Here is a 19,824-nt window from a genome sequence, read left to right on the forward strand (position 1 = left end):
AATGTGACATAGTTATAAGGTCATCTTTCAGTATCTATTACTGGTAGGCCACCTATCCTCTTGGTGTGTCAGTAGGCATTCCTTTTTTAAAGAACTGCATCTTCAGCAGAGTGATAAACACCAAAAGCAATGAAATTCAAAACACATGAGATACAAAGGGTCTTCCCGGTGAATTGCTTTAATTTCTGTGACTATGGTCTGTACTGCAGGTTTGAAACAAAGTCATGTGGCCAGGCTTTTTCCCATATCCTGGAATGATGACAGACCACTGGAGAAGCTAAAAAGCTTGCAATTTCAATTCCTGGTTACTACATTGTGATTATTTGCTATGTCTAGTTTTGTGATGGTCTTGGTAGCCAGTGTAGGACTTGTTTGACTGAGTATTAATGTCTAAATTTTAGGGCCATTGGAGAGCTGGGGATAAGAGAGACAGAGGAAAGGAGGAATCATCCTAAATCTGTAAAAGATGTATAGTCATCAACAAAGTGAGGAGAAAGGAATGAACAATTTAATAATATCTAAAAAGAAATATTTGGATGAAAGCAGAGGAGGATAAGAAGCTTCTCCCTTCCCCAAGGTGTTTCTGTGAGATCACACCAATGGTTTGATAAAAAATGCACTTTCCATATTTACTGATTGACTGTTTCGCAGTTGCCTTCTAAATAACCACAGTGTGAAGTCGTACTTGGGCTGCACCCCGCTATGCTAGGACACCAGTGTGGGCCACACTTCATAAGGGATTTGCTTGCTGGAAAGGCCTAGTGCTTTGCCTGTGTATATATGCAGACTAACTGGCCTGAGAAGCTATTGTTTACTGAATAAATGGCTAATAAACACAAGATATTACTGATCAAAACCAAAATCTAATTGTATTTAGTAACTTGGTAACAGTTCCAAAGGTGTCTGTGAAGCAGGACGCTAACATATGCAGCTTTGTATTGTATCAGTGAAGAACATCAACATCATCTTCTGTCTCTAACAAATAGCATACTTTTCAGAGAATCATAGAATAATCTAGGTAGCAGGGACCTCTAGAGTGACCTCATCAAATCTACTATTCAAAGCAGAACAGACTAGCTCAAGTTACTCGGGGCCTTGTTCAGTATTTTGTTCAAGTTGAGGTTTCTTTTAAATGTAAATTGTTCCATGTCACACCAGCTGGTCCGCTTCTTGTGTGCCTGTTTTGCTCCTGGATAGCTCCATCCATGTCAGTCAAGTTATTTCTCTTCTACATTGCTTCAAGAAGAGAATGGCTTTGGACAATTTGCTGCAATAGTGCACAGTACTCTCAAAGAACACAAGAATTTATGAAACTCACACATCAGGGAACTTCAGATTGGGTTTTTTAGAGCTTTTTCAGCTGAATGCTTATCCCAAGAAATGGTTATTTCCAAAGCAAATCTGAGGGAGCCCACAAATTTAACGGCAATATGCCTTAAGTAAGCCAAATTCTTGTCTGCACTAGGTGTGTCTTGTAATTATATGAAAGAAAATAAGGCTACAAACAACGCTTATCAGTAGGAGGAGGACATAAAAGAAGGGAACAGCTTTGGCTGTGGATGGTCTGCACTTGCGTCCGCGCCATCCCTAGTTTAGTTCTGTCCTCTACCTATGGCACATCATGGTCATATGTTTCTCAAGAAAAATTATGATCTTTCTAATAGACTGAATCTCTGAAATCAGTGCATAATGCAGAAAACATTACCAGCATTTAATGCAACAAATGGACAAAGTGAACATGTCACCAGCCTTCCTGAGAAGCAAAATATTAACCCTTTTATTTTTTCACAAATTCTAGTGCTAGTCCAAACCTCTCTTCTACTCCACTTCCATAGCAATAATTATTAAATCCTAGATAGGACAAGAGTGTATCAGGCCCAAGCACAGTTCATATGGTCTGTGCAAATGCTGGAGGGAAAACTGAAGAACACCTGCATAACTATTTTATTACTGAACAGGACTCTTTGTCTAACCTGTCAACCACCCTGCTGGGAATCTCTCATCTTGACACAATAACGAGAGAACCAGTTTTACAAATGAATGTTCAGATGCTGAAAAAAGCAAGTCCCAACTCATGTGCTCCACATGTCACCTTTCTGCTTAATAAGGTGTAATTTAGATGCCAGTTCAGTGGAGATTTCACCCCTTTTTCACTTCCAGTTAAGCACGTCAGTGGGTTGAGATGTACATGCCCTGCAGCTGTGGCACTCTTCCCTGACAACAGTGTAGAAGGGATTAACCACAAACACATTTTAAAATAATTCCTCCTCTTGGTTGCTTAGTTTTCCTTTTAAAGTTCTCATTGTAATCATTTGACTTGCTCGCCTGGTTTAACACTGCAGTGAAGACATAAAAGTTGTTCCTCTGGAAAACATAATAATGTAACTCTCACCATTCCAACAACACTGTCCCAAGTTATATTTGCCCAGGCTCTGTCCCTTCATTTTCAGGAAGTCAGGCAACAAACTGCAAATCTTTTCTTCTAAGTCTGATGAACCCTGTGCATGTGTCAGATGCCTGCCAGGTTGCTATGTTCAAGTCTGTAGGATTTGTAGTCTCCTCCAGAAAAATGATCTCACTTGTTCTGTCTGAGGTGCCTTTTACGCCCACCGTTGGAGTACGTGTGCACGTGCAATCCCGGCAATTGTAACTGTCAAAGAAGAGAGCTGTTGGATGTGGGCCCAGCTTTAGAAAAATTAGCTCTTCAGTAATTTGTGATTGCAACACTTATGAAGGTTTGATGACTCTGCAGCCAGAGATCAGGTTGTGGCCACTATACACAGAGGTGAATGATTCAAGAAGCCTCCGTTGCCCCTGTCTGAGGCATTGAACAGTGCCTCTATACAGTGGCAGTCCCCAAGAGCTTTGAAATCAGGCAGTGCTTCTCCCTTAAAGCATCAGTTCTCTATCAACAAAATGAGTGGAGGTACAGAGGGACTAAGTAAAATTTGGAGAACAAAAAAATGGTGCTGAGCATAGTGTCAGTCTCAATGTTATTGAATGAAATGTGTCAAGAAAAAGGAGACAGTTAACAGTGGCTTGAATCAGCAGTGGGAGTCCAGACAAAAAGAGGCACAAGGAGAGGGTGACAGGGAAGGGACACTAGCAGATATTGTGTCCTGAAAGGACCAAAAGTTCAGCATGGCCAGTGGGAAGAAACACCAGCCGTGTAGGAGACAGAGAAGAGAGATTTAGTGGAATAAGAGAGGAAATCCCAACCCTCTGAGAATGACAGACTCTTGGTGATAGACGTGTTTTTCCTGAGTGATTAGTTGATCAATTAGGTAGCTTTACTGCAGCTTTTGTGTAGATGGATGAAGCACTAGCCCAAGGTAAATCAGTTGCTGACAGAATCTTTGTCCTTCCTTAGATGTTGGCAGACACAGCTGTGCCTCCACAGGGAAGGAGACTTTGTCAGCATTTGGATGAAGCCAGTGGCCACCTGCATCACATAGTTTCACTGTCCAAGACCTTTTTTGGTTTCAAATACGGCCTTTATTCAGTTTTATTCCTGTCTCTTAAACTTTGTTCCTTGCTCTTCCACTGGCCTGTTGGTTGATCTTAGGCATTTTTTTAAATCTACATACCTCAGTTTCTACATCTGAATAATAAGTATAAAATAACTTGTCAAAGGATGCTCTATTAACCAATATGTGGGAGCTCTGAACTTAGAAGAGAGAAAAAAATATTAAAGTACCTTTTAAAAATCAAAACATTCTTTAAAGTATTTCCATTTGAAATGCTTTTTAACAACTGTTGCGTATAATTCATTGGATGTGACTTGTGTCTTACCTACCTTAATTTAGTTTTTACTTTATTTGACTACAGAACAATTTGAATAGAATCCAGAGAATACCAAACATTTGGTTCATCTGTCTCTGATATTGAACAGCCACATTACGGTGGTTGTGCCTAGCCAACTAGGAGATGTCTATAATAATGACAGATCCTGACTCTTTCTGAAAAACAAGGTTTGCTTATCTGACACTAAAATCTCTGGCTCTGACACCCAACATTGAGAAGCACACTGAACGTCTGAGAAGCATATGTTCTAAATCAGCTGTCAGTAAATGACCGAGCAAATGCATGGAACAACACAGACATTCTTCACACATTGCAAATGCATAGTTGCTTTCTCTAATTTTTAAGTTTTTCCTTTAACTCATGTTCAGATGGAAACCTCTCCAAAAGCCAGGTACTGTGGTACACAATGAGAAAATAGCACCAGGAGTGATGGATTGCAAAAAATGGAAGATGTATTGTGTAATCGTATGCCGGGAGAAGGAGCAGGCAACATGACTTGGTTTCCATTTCAAATAAATAGACAGTGGAACAATCAAGAAACTGCCAAAGTAAATGAATTCAGCATGGTTGGAACACCAGCACATCGCTGCTTCAGAGAAGGTTTCTGTCACAAGTTACAACATCAATGGTGAAAGACACAGGTCTTCTGTTTTATTTTTCACTTCCTGAGCCACGCTCTGCTCTCTGTTATTCTAACTGACATCTGGAGGAATGCCAGTGAGTTCACTGAAATTAGTCTGGTTCTAAATTATTGTAACACAGATCAGATTCCTGCCCACTGTCCTTGAACCCCCGAGATATGCAAAATGTGTGATGGACTCTTTTCTCATGGGGATTTATACACAGATTTAACTGTTCCCAACAGCTTATTTACCACATTATGAGCTTTAGGGGAGAAAGAAAAATATCTTTTAACTATGAAAAAGTGACAGAAATAAAGAAAAATTAGCTACTCTCATGGAAATTGTAAGGGGTCCCAAGGCCATATCAGAGCACATTATTTAAATTCTTTTAGCTATCATCAGCAGTGCAGAACTTCTCTTCCAACATGTCCAAATCTGCATTTGATCTTGTAATTTGAGATATGTTAAATTAAAGGTTATCACATTCCTTTACTTTGAAATCTGTCACAGGGCTTCTTGTAAAAGGCTTTCATTTTGCATAAGCTGGATATAACATGCACACCCTTGACTTGCACCAAACACTGTAGCTTGACATACTTCAGCAGTGTTGCATATGTGTGTAAGCAAGGATTTACCAACATACTAGGTCATACACAGCTTGTGTCAGAAGGACGGAGTGCTCAAACAGTATCATGATCTAATACCTGACATGCTTTATGTGAAAGCAGGGTGCTCCTTCATTAGCTGAAGGTCATAGATTATAATAATGCTTGGCACTTACAATCCTGAAGGTGTTGTACTCCATCTAATTAAAATTTTCAGATATGTAGGCTTTTATGCATAGGGAAAGTAAAGTAGAGATTTCCCTAAAGGCATAGATAGAAGAGGAAGCAAGTTATAGGCACAGAATCCTAATTCTAATTTAGTTCCTGTGCAGGAGTCCTTCCTCAGATTCCTGGCCACACTTTCTAATAATAAGGGAAGAACTGGAATTTCATCCAAAAAAAGACAAAATGAGCAATGAGTAATAAATCTATCACTCATGCTAAACCATGGCACAATATTTTGAATACCAAAGAGTATTTTCAGGTTTTTTCAGGTTGGTTTTTTTTTTTTAGAGTAGAAGAGAAAAGCATAACACCCACTGGTGTTAGAATTTACAGGATTATTGCAAGTCCAAAGTGATCCCTTATTTCTCTTACTAGTTCACCTCTTCTTTCCCAGATAAAATTCATAGAATATGTACAAGCAGCTTTAAAGAATATTCACCCTGCTGCGTATAAGAACATGTAACACATTGATCTTACACAGGCTTTGCATGTCAATGCATTTATTAAGGTGAAAACTGTAACATTACTCTTTAGCTTACATTAACTATGAAAGTAGAAGGGAAACCCGAATCTGACCAATTCCATTTTTATATTTAAGAGTTTTTATTCCTTTTCTACCAAGTTTTACTAATAAATGCATACTCCATAATGAAATATTCAATACTTCAGAAATCGCAGTTGCATGAAGCTCACTTCACCTGGGAGTACAAGTACCTGTCATTCTTCACACTTGACTATGTGATGTGAAAGGCATTCACAAAAGCCAACTCCTTTGGCTCTTTCCATGCTTATTTGAGGTTGGCTGTTACTAGTGTTTGGAGCAGCTATGGTCATATCATATTGAGTCGCCAACTGAAGGGATGCAACCCCTTTGCTCAGAAAATTCCCTGACACCTGCAAAGTTAAAGCAAAATAGATTTATTTTCAGAAGCATTTTGGAATTTTTCTGCAAGCATAGACAGACTCAGTAGTAGGAGCCATTCCCAAGTGTTCTCTGTGTTTGGGATGCAACCTTGCAGTGTTTGTTCAAGCAAAATGCCATGGAGCTTGGCTTAAGTAAGAATGTAGGTTAAGGCCTCTGTGTCTTATTAATCAATAAGGAGAGAGGCTGTAAACTGCAGAGTACATGCAGTTGACTGGCTGTAGCTTGCATAGAAAGTCTCCTTTCCTGTTATCCCATAGGGCAACATCATTAACTAGAAACATTTAAATAATCACATATATTTTAGTGTGTCTACTCTGCCCTTAAAACTGAATACATCTACAACTCTTCTAAAGAAAGAGTTTCTCCATTTCATTGATACTATCTTAGAGAAGGTCTTAGCACTTAATAAATACTATCAACTTTTCAAACCATACTTTGCACTCTTAAAACACTGTGCAAGCATTGTCTAGTGACATCTGAAAAGTATGCAGATATCAACGTTCAGTAAGTGCATTACATATAGCTTTTTACTCTTATTTAGTGGCCATAATTTCAATTCTTCTATAAGGAACAGACAGAGCAGGCTGTCACCATCTCTGTGATATTTTGTGGCTACCATCTTGACTTTTTAATGTCAAACTGGAGAACTCGTGAAGGTCATTCTTAAAAGCAACAACTATGGACAAGATGATTGTATTAAATAATTAATTTTTCAAGAAAGCAGAATGTTCTCTCACTGTTTCTCCTTGTGATTTAAAACAGAGCAATACATTGGAATAACTTTTCTTAATAGGCTACATTTGTTTTTGATAAATTGAAAACAGTGAAAATGATAGTGTGGAAAGTCGAGAAGTTTTCCTCCTCAAAGCACTAGCTAGAGAAGATTTCGTGTAAGAGTGTGGAAGACATTTTCAGGAGTTGAATAAACAGGCTCAGTTATTTATACTGAAAAATTCCTAAGATTAGGCTTCTGCTTTTTAATGTCTCAGCCCTAAAAGGTATATGATATATGTGTTTGGTTTGTTATTTTCACATTTGCTCTTGAAGTGCAGAGCCCATTGATAGCCATTTAGAAAGCACCCAGGACTTGAGTGCCATGTGTTTTAGCAAACCTAACAAGAAAGAGATTTTAGATATAAGGACTAGTGTTTAAAACAACCCCGTGAAATTGCTGGTTTCTGTACACTGCTGGGAATCATCCTGGGATAGGGGGAAGCAGGGAAGCTTCAGAGGAAGTCTTAAAGAAAAGAGCAGTAGCCAATGCTGTCATCAATGCCAGTGAGAGTCAGACTAGCAGTTTAGTCAGGGTTAAACTACTGTCTGGAATTTGGACACTCCTGAACACAAATTGTTAATGCCAGGGAGCTCTGTAGCTGACTGGCACTTCAGCCAGCCATACAGACATGTAGAGGCTATCCTGCCACGGATGACATGTCTAACCTTGGAGAGAGTAAGGGATCAGATGTACACAGAGATGACAACTAGTTGCTTTTTTCATCCTGTCACATGGGATGGTCAGAATCATATTTATCCTTCTCTAACAGTGGATTTGCACATAATTTTTCATCCATCTTATGCCTGCAAAGAGTTGTTCTTGCTGCTGAACAAGGCAGGAAGCCGCAAAATTATTCAGTACTTCAGAGAGCTGTTTAAAATGTAAGCCACCGGGTTTAATGAGGGAACAGGCCTTTTCCAGAACTCACCACATCTCTGGAACTTTTTCCTTACTTTCTCTGAAGCAATCTGATTTTGCGTGGCCTTGCAAAAGACCTTTTTGGAGAGGGTTGCGTATAATGCAAGAGTTTCTGGAGATGAGTGCAGAGTGTCAAATTTGACCCACTGCTGTGATTTGATTGCAGTATTCATAGTGGCTGAGGATGCCTGAAATGCCTGAAGATGTAGTCATCTTCTGTATTATTATTTGAATTGGACTACCAAAGTCATGAAATTGAGGGTGTGATTTAGTGAGACTTGCCAGAGCTCCTGTCAGCTGCTGAGGAACAGAGTTCCAGAGGGATTGGTGGGAATTGGTGGATCTTGATGTTTCTCAGGATCAGACCTACATCCTTTAGGGATGACAGTTGCCCCATGATTGATACAGCTTTCCCAAATTTAGAATATATTTGCACCCTTTTTTTTTTAACCTAAACTACAATGAGAGCCTTGGTCTAGGGCACTTCAGTGGCATGCAAAGTTGGCAAGAACTGGTGGTCTGGGACAGAAGCTTGGACTACTAACCTCTGACTCCCATTAGTTCTCAAGAAATGCCTAGTGATCAGTGTTGCTTAATTAATTTGTAGTGAACTGACAGGAAGATGTGGACCTGTTTTCTCCTAATTGTGTTACTTTATAAATACATCCTTTAAAAACTTTGTTTGTGTTATTCTTTAGACTTTTGACCTCCCATTCATCTTTCTCTTGCCATACAGCACATGGTCTTGAATCTAGCATGAACGGTGTCAAGTCTTCATCTGGTAGGACCTCTCATCAGTATTGCTCCTAGCTGCTCTGGCTTGCAAACACCCTGTTTCAATAGAAATGAGAAAAATGCCTTTATCCTCATTTCTCTGTGAAATACAATATATTTGGAAGATAAGACTAGACCTTCATGTTAATCATAAATCAATTATGTTTATCCTTAACCTAGAAAGCTTGAAAATTCCTTCTTTCCTTATTGCAAAATCCAGTAGGATATTCACAGTAATTATGCCACTTTTTATACAAATCATAAGTTCATATCGTAATCATTAGAGCTACAACTGAGTAGTTGTCTATCTTAGAATATTTGAAATGTCCATTTCAATTGCAGTGGAGGTTTGGGAATTTATTTATTTTTAATTGCTGAAGTAAATCCTTTTATTAACCAGATTTCCCCTTTTTATTCCTTATGTAGCCTTTTGAGTTTAGTCAGATTTTACACAACAGAATTCTGCATGAAGAAAGTGAGAAGAGAACCACGAGGTTAAGCTTGTAAAATATTAGCTATGTCCAGTACCCTTGACCATTGATTTGGCAGATAAGCGCCCTGCAAGATTGCTCCTTACACCTTGAGTCTGTAAATAGATTATGTCAGTCAAGCTGTCCCCACTGCTTGTTATTACTCTTACTTGAACCATCCAATGTGTTTATCAGATGGAGACCTCCTCTGTGTTAAGGGATGTTTGAGGACAGTGTAAATGTGAGAAGAGGTGGGATGAAAGAAATATCCTTAATTCTGCTATATACATAAGCAGCTGGGATACAGAGAAAGTAAAGATTCTTCACTGTCTTCATGCTCCCAGATTTTTGGGGTTGGGTTTTGGGGGTTTTTTTTGGGTTGTGGGTTTGGTTTTTTTTTTCCCCAGAGGGGGGCAGCAGTATTTACAGCGTTGATCCCACTTGGAACCCAGAGGTTCCAGCTTATAGGAAAATACGTTAATCCACCATCTGTGGCTTGCACATACTATTCTATTTCCAACCATGTCTGAAAACTGGCTAGGTTCATCATGGGCTCTCAACTCCCTTAAACCAACTTACCCCGTGTGATACTGAGGTTCTAGGTTTGGCTCACATTGTGACTAGCAGTGCCAGAAGAATAAGCCCACCACATCTTGTCTCACAGTTTAGTTGGCAATATATCAAATAAGCACACTTCTTCTTATGAGAGTTCACGTTTAATTGTCAATGTCTAGAACTCAAGCACAGAAATATCCCTTTATTCTGTGTGCATTATGAAATAGGTGTCATGGACTCATTTGTCCTGTTCGTCTCGGACACTGTGGAATGTAAGCATGATCTTATGGTCAGGCCCTGCTGCCCTTTCCACATTAAGTACTAAACTGTCAGAATGAGTGGAAACAGGTGGATGCAGAGAAAGAGAGATGGCTATATCTGAAAGAGTGATTTTGATTGTTGCAGCCATGGATGAAATTAAATCTGGCTGAGAAATGCAACCAAAACTTTTCAGGCTCATTTGTGCACCATCATGGCTAGTGATATATGTGCCAGTAAGCATGTTATTAAAAGGGCACTTCAGGAATCCTCCCTTCGTGGTAGTGCCCATTTCAGTTGCATGTTACTACTTCTTGAAGACTCTCCGAAGTATTTTGGCTTTCTAATGTCAAACTTTACAGCTCTCTGTCCCCAGTCTCTATTCTCTCATTTCTGCATTGCTCCCTTAATGGTCAGAAAGCATTTTTTATTAAGATCAGAAAGCCTACTTTATGCTAGCAAAGGGATAAGTGGGAATAGCAACTAGCTTGTCATATTCAGTGGTACAGTAAGTGCTAAAACATGCCCTTTGATTTAACTGGCACCCTAACAAATGACGATGAGTCAGAATAAATATTCTAAGTAGCACTCTGGTGAAGTATCAAAGATGCTAGTTCTGCCCCTGAGATTTCATTTCTTATTTCTTATTCAGATTTTTAAAACTATGTGAAGATGCATGAGCTCAGCCCACATTTTGCACTTTTCTGTGCAGAAATCAAAGCTCCCTAATGGGTAGGCCAAAAGATTTAAATGTACACTTTGTCTTTCTTTCACTTTCCTGAAAATATGTAACTAAAATCAATCCCAGTCAGTTTGCATGTAATTTCCAGTGCTGGAAAACAGGCACCTGAAGTATCCCATCGTTTCCCATGTGCTGTGAGATAGGCAAGGAGGTATCTGCTCTGCTGGGATCAAGCTCTCTAAATGTAAAGCACACTTTGAGATCATGTACTCTTCCTGCAGGCTGAGGCTATCACTTACTACGTCATACATAAAATCAGCTACTATTTGTGTCAAAGTGGTAACTAATTTCACAGGATATATAGCGAATTACCACAGAGGGAGTTAAATTGCCAGTTAAATGGTCTTTTGTCGTTACTTTGGTGGGGAAAGGGGGACATCTGGTGGGAACTCTTTGTAAATACTGAGCAAGGCAATTTCCTACTTGAAACAGTAGGATACAAATCCCTATGGAAGTGGTATATTCTGAGTAACCGTTAGATTTTGCTGAATTTCTAACAAAGAGGGTTGATTAATTAAGGCGTATCAAAACCACACAGCAGAAAGTTTTGCAGTGGCGCATACTGTAAAGCCCTCACTTCCCTTTTATCAAGGTCACAAAGAAGTATAGATAAGCCTGGATGAATGCCCAGTACCCTCTTGTAAAGAGATTTTTACAAAAGGTCTGGGAGAGAAGGGGTGAGAGAAAGTCTGATCCAGAAAAAGCACTTAATACTTTTTGCTGGGGGTTAGAAAATAAATATTAGAAATCTGCAAGCATTGCATGAGTACATAAGAAAGAAAGATGTTGTGGTATTCACTAAGCCTTGAGTAGACATCTTCTCAAGGATTATAACCTGCTTAATCAAGCCTTGGAAATGCAACGAGGCAGGAGGCAAAACATACAGTAATACTTAAGCATGACACTTCAAAATAAATTGCAGCAGATTAAAAGAAGACATAAGAATTTGGCACATCCAGGGTACAATGCCCAGTATACTTTGGCCCATCATGTAAATAATAAGTAATGATTGCATTTATTGATAAAGAGGAGGAGAGCTACAAGTCTTTGTTGTTTCCATCTTCTCTGATCCTTTCCTAGCAACAGTCAGTCTGGAATGTGCAGCTTTGTTCCTTCTGCTGTCATTTCATAGCTTCCGTCCCATTTTGTGATGATCCTCTTCAGAAAGTATCCTGCAAGGAAGCAGCTCCAGGGCGAGAGTTTCCCACAGCAGTCACAGGGTGAGAGCTTCGATCTTGCTGTGGGGGCAGCAATGCCGGGAAGTCATTCCCTGCACAAGCATTGCCGCACGGGGCTTTGAGGAGAAGACAGCCAGCATGATGTGAGATCTTGCCACTGCTGCTCTCTCTGTCAGGCCTTCCTGCATTGTGGCTGAGCTATGTCACCCACTGAAAACTGGGTGAATTTCATTTCCATGAAGTTCTGTGGCAAATAGACAAATTTCTTTTCAGCAAAGCATGCACAAGAGATCTGTTGCAAGCTGAGAATTGAAGTGAGTGTACTTCTTTTTCCCCTACTGCACTGCACACCATATTTCACTTCTTTGTCTGAATCATCTTATATTCTGTGTCCCGTGGCAGCATTGTATACTTTTAGCCCACCACTGTTACAGACTTAGATTTTTTTTTAATATTTCTCAGTTCTCACTAAAACATTGTCTTCGAGCACATTCCAGCTTTATCTGCAGTCTTTAAAGTGCAGTAAGGGACATCAGTGCAGACAATTTATGCTTGCATTTGCATTTAAGTTATCATTAGCATAAGGTCTTAAATCAGATTATGATTAGCTTGCTTTTGCAAAGCTAAAGCAGAACTTTCTAAGATAAACTGTATCTTGCTACTATCCAAAAAGTTATTTCCATATAAAGTATGTTTATTAGATGTGCCGAACTGTTATAAAGTTCCTTTAAATTTATGAAAAGACTAAGAAACTGCTTGGCAAGAATACTTGAAATTACAATATATATCATAAATGCCTTTCATCCTATATAAAGAACAGCATGCAAAAAGAACAACTAAAAAAGTTCAGCTTGTTCACTTATTCTCTGAGTATAACATAAGCCAAGCTGACCTCATTTTATATGAGGCCATTTTATACTCAAATATACCACTAAGCTTTGTTTTATCTGTTGTATTTTCATTATTTTTGGCCAAATCTGAAATGAGAGCATTGAGGCTTCTGAGCCGCCTGATAGAGAGGAATTTAAAAATGGAACAAGGTTCAGAACTGACTCCTCTGACGGATACAGAACTTATTTTAAAAGATAGGCTTCTAAGCTAGCAGAAAGAAGTGATGCTAATGTTGTGGTCCTAACTGGAATGCACATTTTAATTGTTCGAACTTCTACTGCAAATGGAGTTTCAATTCTCTCTTTCAAAAGTGAGTGATCTCGTAGTTTGTTAATTTTGGCAATCACTCTCTGGGTAGTTTAGTTTTGTAACACTACAACTGGCAAGTTAAGCCATTAGGAAAATTATTAGAGCCAAGTGCCCTTTTACTGTCAAACAACAAAGAATAAGATTTCTTGCACTAAATCTTCAGTTCCCATTGGTTCCTGTAGGGTTTTATATCAGTGATGCAAAGCCATTTTTAAAGGCAGGCTCTCACAGTTGATGGTGGACAATGAAGCAGCTCTGTGAAACACCATTACTCAACACAGTTATTGCACTGATGACTCTCCAGCATGGTACTAGTTGTTTGAATAACTTTTCTGTTTAGACGTGTGCCCAAATCAAAATTCTGGATTTGAATGCCCATTAATCAAGGAATAAAGTTTTAGCATCTGAATCTGAATTTGTTTCTTCAATTGATAGGTGAAAAGGGAATGATAGGTCATCTTCACTATTTCTGAGAAAATCTCAGTGAGATTGTTCCCGTGGGGAGTCCACTGGCTAAACTGTATAACAATTTTCAAAAGAATTGACCAATCCCATTTCCTGTAATTAAACAGTTTAGCATGCTTAGAGAAGTAGTCAAAGTTCAGCATTAGTCTGGTATGTTCTTCTAGTTCTATACCATATTAGTCCAATGAGATTTTCTACTTTTCTCTGGAACATTGAATATTTACTACTTGTAAGTGAAAAATACTAGCCTTGATCAAAAAATCATCTGATATGTTGTCTTAGATCCTGCCTTCCTGAGAGCCATGGTAGCTTAACAGCTAGGCTGAGTGCTTGCACTACCAAAAAGCCAGCCGGAGGGCCGGTTAATGCCTGGGCATTGAGAGGCAAAGTATGCAATGGCACCATCCCTGAGGATTGCTGGGGGTTTCCTTGAAGAGTCCAAAAAATAAAAGGTTTGCATGACTCTGTGTGTGTGTGCACATACATATTTTTCAAAACACCTTCAGATCAATTTTGTGAAAGTGTAGCCATCTGTAAACCTGTTCCTTGTCTGACTTGAGCAATTTTAATTGTCCCAGACTCATCCATGAAATGAACAGGTGACTGAGATGCAGTTGCACTAGCGAAAAAACAGGTCCCTTGTGGTAATAGGTGGCATCAATCTTCAGCACAAAAAGTAAGTGGCAAGTGTTTGCAATAGAAAGCTTATGCACATATATAAAAGATATTGTTAGTGATTTGGGTTAAAATGATACTAGAGTTAATGCTTGCCCATTCTGTTCTCAGGAACAGTTCAATGAAAAAGATATATCTATTTTTTAATTGGGGTTTTCTGTCAAATCTTGTATAAACAAATCCAAACTCCTTTGAACTACACAAATAGAATCCATGACAGATTAATTTTGTATGGTTTAGGGTTGCTTTTGTACATCATACAACTGGACTTTCTATAGCAGGCTGGCTCCCCAGCATAAGTCTGTTGACAACAACTTAAATGACCTGTCTCCAGTGTGTACCCAGCTGAAGGTGTATCATACATGCATACATACGTTTCATTATGAACTCTGCATAGGAGTCTTCCATCATCCTGGAAGATTAAGGCTTTTTCTTTGGCTCCAGAGAGGTAAAAGATATTCTGTGGGAGAATTCAGAAAAGGAAGCACTCATTTGAATTGAAAACACAGACGGGGAAATACATGACATTTATAGCACAACAGTTTATTTCTAAGGGATTAGCTGATGAGATTTTAGGAATAAATACAATGTACATTAGGTTTAGAAAAGGCTTTTCCCTAGATTACCATAAGAACATTATGCCATTGATTTCTGACACTGGATTTGTAAACTTAAAATGTAGTGCTGAATCAGTAAGCACAGCTTTCGTGGAAGTTAAAAATCATCTCATGCAGTAATTGTCTCAGCTGTAACTCAGACACCAGCAGAAGTGTGGGAAGTGTGATTTCTGTTCTAACTGTATGATGATTGGGCTAAATTTATTAATTTCAATAGAATTCCACTGAATTAATGAAGCTATGCTAGAAGAAAATTCTTTTCTGATCTAATTTTCAACTGGTTCTTTCTTCTTATTGTTTTAACTAAAGATAATTGTGAGATAGCTGTACTGGTTGCATCTGTAAATGTTCATGCTAACTCAACAACTCTATCATATTGTATAGACCTTGTTTAGGTGATAGAACTATTTATAAGCAGGAGGACAAGTCAAAATACCTTTGAGATAGTCTTATGGTCATCGTTTGTCAGAAAATAGGATTGACACATAAGATTGTTTGTGAGAATGCTGGCACAACTGTTTGTGAAAAACATCACTAAAACTAGTTTGAGATTAAAGCTGGAATAACTTTTTGCAAACACGTCTGCTTAACATATTTTAAGCTATCCTACTTGGCAGAAACTGCCTCTGCTTGGTCTTTGTTCAATTTTTTCTATTTTAATGAAAAGAACAGTCATTTTCACATCTTGTGTAGGAGTAGCAGTAAAAATTAAATATTTTCAGTAATACTAACAGCTAGGCAGATGTTGCTACAGCTACAGGAGTGATGTACTGATACTGAAAACTCTCGAATCTGCTTCTGCTTAGAGTGGTTAGTGGAAAGATAAGGTTGAAAGTAGCACATATTTCTCTTCCTGCATAGAAATACTGACACTCTTTTTACTGGCCTATTTGTCGGGCTTACCTCAGCGTTGGAAGAATATCTAGGAAAATGTGCTATTTAAAATCTCTGAACTCATTCAATGAAACAAAAGCCTGATGTTTCCTGCTACTGCAAAGTCTTCACTGTCATCGAGATAAAGTTGACCTTTGGTAAACCAGAAACTGATCTTTCACCATTCTTTGACACTTTTCTCATCTCTCACATTCTTCCATTATCTCTTCTTCCTATTCCTTCTCCTTTTTCTTTGTCCATTGGAGAACATATACATGTTTAAATTTATGTATAAACATATCTATATATAAGTAACCTTGCAAAAGAAAACAATCATCAGTAGCTAAAATTCATTTCTCTGGATCAACTGTGCTGAGTACCCATGGGGAACAAGAGAACCCCAAAGCACAGGAGAATTAACAGACTCTTTGAAGGCAACTCAGGCAAACCAGGCCATGTGCTCTCTCAGGATCAGCTCCCAGGATACAGAGAGAGAAAATGCTGGAGTGCCTGGGCCTGCCTCAGGGTGCCACCAATGCTCTGAATCATTCTAACTTACCTCTGCATTGTTAGGAAATACTTGTATTACAGTAGTGCACAGGAGCACAGCTCGAGATAAAGCACTACTGTGCATGTTTCTAAAGCAAACTCAGTAATAGCATACCAACTGCCTAGGAAAGCTCGCATCAATTTAGAGAGCCCTCAGCAAAGTCACTCCTGTAACAGAAATTACTCATCCTCTGAAAATCAAATGCCCCGTTAAGCTCTGAGATGTGCAGTAAGACACAGTAATCGCATTTTACCCCGAAGCATTTGGGAGTTAATAGTTCTTGTAGAGAAAATCTACCTCATTCAATTGTCAGAGGAACTCACTGTCCACACAGCCACCAGATGAGTCCGGCTTTTTTCTAGAGGTGTTGCTTCAAAGAGACAGCAAGTATTTCATGCTCTATGCTGGAATGTAATTCTGCATCATTAACTCATAAAAAGATAATAATGAACAGTGATATGTGACAAGAACTGCAGCAGCAATGGATAATACTTGGCCAGTACAAGCTGATAAGTGTGTGTGGGCTTACCGAAATGTTGCTTGGCAGCTCAGGCTTTGAGGATCACACTGGTTTCCATTGTATACAGTGCTGGGTCCCATTTCTGGCACTCTCAGCTGTCCCCCAAGAGAACTAGGGCCAGGCACAAGCTGGGGGCTGCTCACATCTCCCACTCATCTTGCTGCAAGCATGAGGTGCTTTGTCTCACATCCATGGATTTGTAATGGTATAAACCTACTTGAAGGGAGAGGGAAGTCAGGCTTTTACTCTCCCTGTAGCTCAGTTCCTCCTCTTTTAAAATATTGTGAAGGTGCATTTATTTAGTATTGTTTTAAAGTTCAGATGCTTTAGTGACAGAGGCCTTTTACACAAATATTTGGAAGCTGTTCTTATGCAAGCTTTTAAAACTTATCTCCTCTGGAGTACTCCAGGGGTCTAGACAGATTTATTCCCTTCACATATGCTTTCTTTCTCTCTCTCTTTCTCTGTTCCTCCCCTGCCCATGTTCTGTAAAACATATTAACTTCTTTGTCCTGAAAGGTATTTACTTTTAACTTATTCAAGAGATGGTTCCGAAACTCCATAGCTACATGAATTAAACATTATCTAGTCTTTGGAGCTGCAAATGTTGCTGTGGTACCTTGACTCTATAGGGGGTTACAAAAAATATTTTTCCCTCTTTTTCAGTGACTCATTAGGCTTTATTCTGTATTAAATATCTCCATCCACTGACTTGCATATTTCATCTATGGTTATAAATATCCTGAATGGGTACAAGCCAATCAAATAAAAAAATACAGCTGATTCTTGGCTCTTGAATGAGATCAAAGACAACCATAATCAACCACTCTAGAGCAAGAGTAAGTTTATGCAACTGACTCTTAAATTTTTGTCACAATATATTTTTTAAAGGGGAGGAAGTGCTTTTAATTCCTACCTTATGCTGCCCCAGAGTTGTAATTATTGCACCACTTCTTTGGATTTAATCTTTTTATGATTTTTTTGTGTCTCCATGTATCTAGTTCATAAATTCCCAGGCATTTTTTCTCACTTTGGATAACTTTAGCTCATTTTGGAATGGCAGACCTCAGTACCATGGAAATAAAAAATAAGCTGTTGCAGAAGAGACTGAAAGATTGATGAACCACAGGAACTAATAAATTACATGGAGTGAGCATATCCTGCACTTATTTCACATAATTCTTTAAAATTATTATGACGTAATGATTTTTTTGTTCCATAAAGAGGGCTTTTGGCAAGAACTTGCCCAGTGAACACATCCTAGCATTAAGCCTACACCCACTTTTTTTTTCCTGACAGGAACTGGCAAAAAAAAAAAAGCCCTATAACTGGGAGGAGGTCTGCTGGAGGACACCACCACTGCCTGAGCTGCATGTTCCTTTATTGGGTTCATCATCATTCAGGTAACCCACATGCTGTCTAAGAAACCAACCCCTGCAGAATTGTGTTATTTAAGTTACTTCACTCAGGTGACCGTTTCATAGCATTCACCTCGGTAACTTGGTATCTTTCAAGCAGAAATGTGTATCAAAATATATTGTTTTCAGTCACGGAGTAATCTATAATAACAAATTAAGACAATTCAATGCCATTAACAGGTACTAATCAGTGCTACAAATGGTAAGCAAACAGCAGTAGAAACTGAGGCTGACAGCGCTTGTTATTTTCAGTTGCAATTTGTGTAAATGTAGTTCCATATACAGTCCCTCTGATTTCAGGACAACTATCCAAATTCTTGTCAATCATGCGTGCAGGGACTTCGCATTGTTTCTGGTTAAAGAAGCTTCACACATTGTGTCACAAATCTCACCTTTGAAGAAACAATGCATTTAAAGGCAGGCACGAAAGACCTCAACTGCAGAGCTCCAAACAGGAGGTTTACATTGAATTAAGGGTGGAAATGGTTTGGGCCCTTCCAGAAGCACCATCTGTTTCTACGGCTGGTCATTGTTTGGATTATTTATGACCATAATTTCAGATTTATCTGGTTAACCTTTGGATAGCCTCCTAAAATAGCTATTGACTCTTTGAGTTTTCAAGGTAATATATTAAGATGCAAGGGTTTAATGTTATTATTTTACAGAAAGAACCACAAGCCTTTTTATGTAATATATCAATCCCTACAAAATGAGGAAATAGCTATACTATCACATGGCAAAGGGAAGTCCAGCATCGCATATTTGTTGTTCACACCATGACCTATGCTAATTGAAATTTCTTCATGAGAAAAACAGAAAAGCAAAGGGCAGATTTTTGGTTTTTTGAGACTTCCCCTCTCTCGCAGTACTTATTGCAATATCTATCTTCATGTTATAGTTCAACAGAGAGAACGGAGTAGATGGGATGAAGGTCCTCCAAAAATAATAGAAAAGAAAAGAAAATGGTTCTTGAGGATTCATGACTTGCATCAGACTTAAAATGGATGAAAGGAGATGGAAAAAAGTCTTTTCCGTATTAGCCTGTATGATCTCATCCCACTACTAGAGGTGCTGGGAGTCTTTCCATTTTCCTTGAGGGATCAGGTTCTACAATTCAAAATTATTGTGCTAAAACAAAAATAGACAGAACCCTCATTGGTTTTGCATACGTTCATCAAGGATGGTTCAAATTTACATTGAAAATAAGCTAGTAGAAAATAGTATTTGTGGGAAGGGTTTTGTAAGACTGAGGTAGTTTTAGTTGGAGTATAATTACACTTTTCACGCTCACTAGGTTATGCCTACCAATATATAGATTTCAGAATTAAAGAGCATGAACACTGATGAATTTGTTTGTATTTAAAGGGCAGAACTCCAGTCAAATGAGAACATTTATAGAATTTATTCTTCAAAAAGGGTGAGCCCACAATCTCATGTAGCTTTTGACTCCTCTCTGTGTAACAGGCTAAAACAAACCCTGAGATTAAAACACCTTACTGTTTCACTTTGGACTTTATGGCTTATGTCCAGTCTCAGTTTAAAATTCATTTTACAATACTCTGAATCCACACAGCATTCTACAAAATACACATTGATAAGGATGTTGGCGACCATTTAAAAAAAAAAAAACCTTTAGAAAAATATACTGCAAAGG

The 19,824-nt window shown here is 38.6% G+C and overlaps 1 long non-coding RNA gene across 1 annotated transcript in view; it reads left to right on the forward strand.

Annotated features, from left to right (window-relative positions):
• LOC141942864 (uncharacterized) overlaps positions 1-19,824 on the forward strand; it is a 153,710-nt gene that overhangs the window by 124,817 nt on the left and 9,069 nt on the right. The window contains exon 3 of the long non-coding RNA XR_012628761.1: positions 18,052-18,155. This is a non-coding gene — a long non-coding RNA (uncharacterized LOC141942864). The remainder of the gene's footprint in view (positions 1-18,051; positions 18,156-19,824) is intronic.

This window comes from Strix uralensis, chromosome 4 (genome assembly GCF_047716275.1).
Source record: "Strix uralensis isolate ZFMK-TIS-50842 chromosome 4, bStrUra1, whole genome shotgun sequence".
Taxonomy (NCBI): Eukaryota; Metazoa; Chordata; class Aves; order Strigiformes; family Strigidae; genus Strix; species Strix uralensis.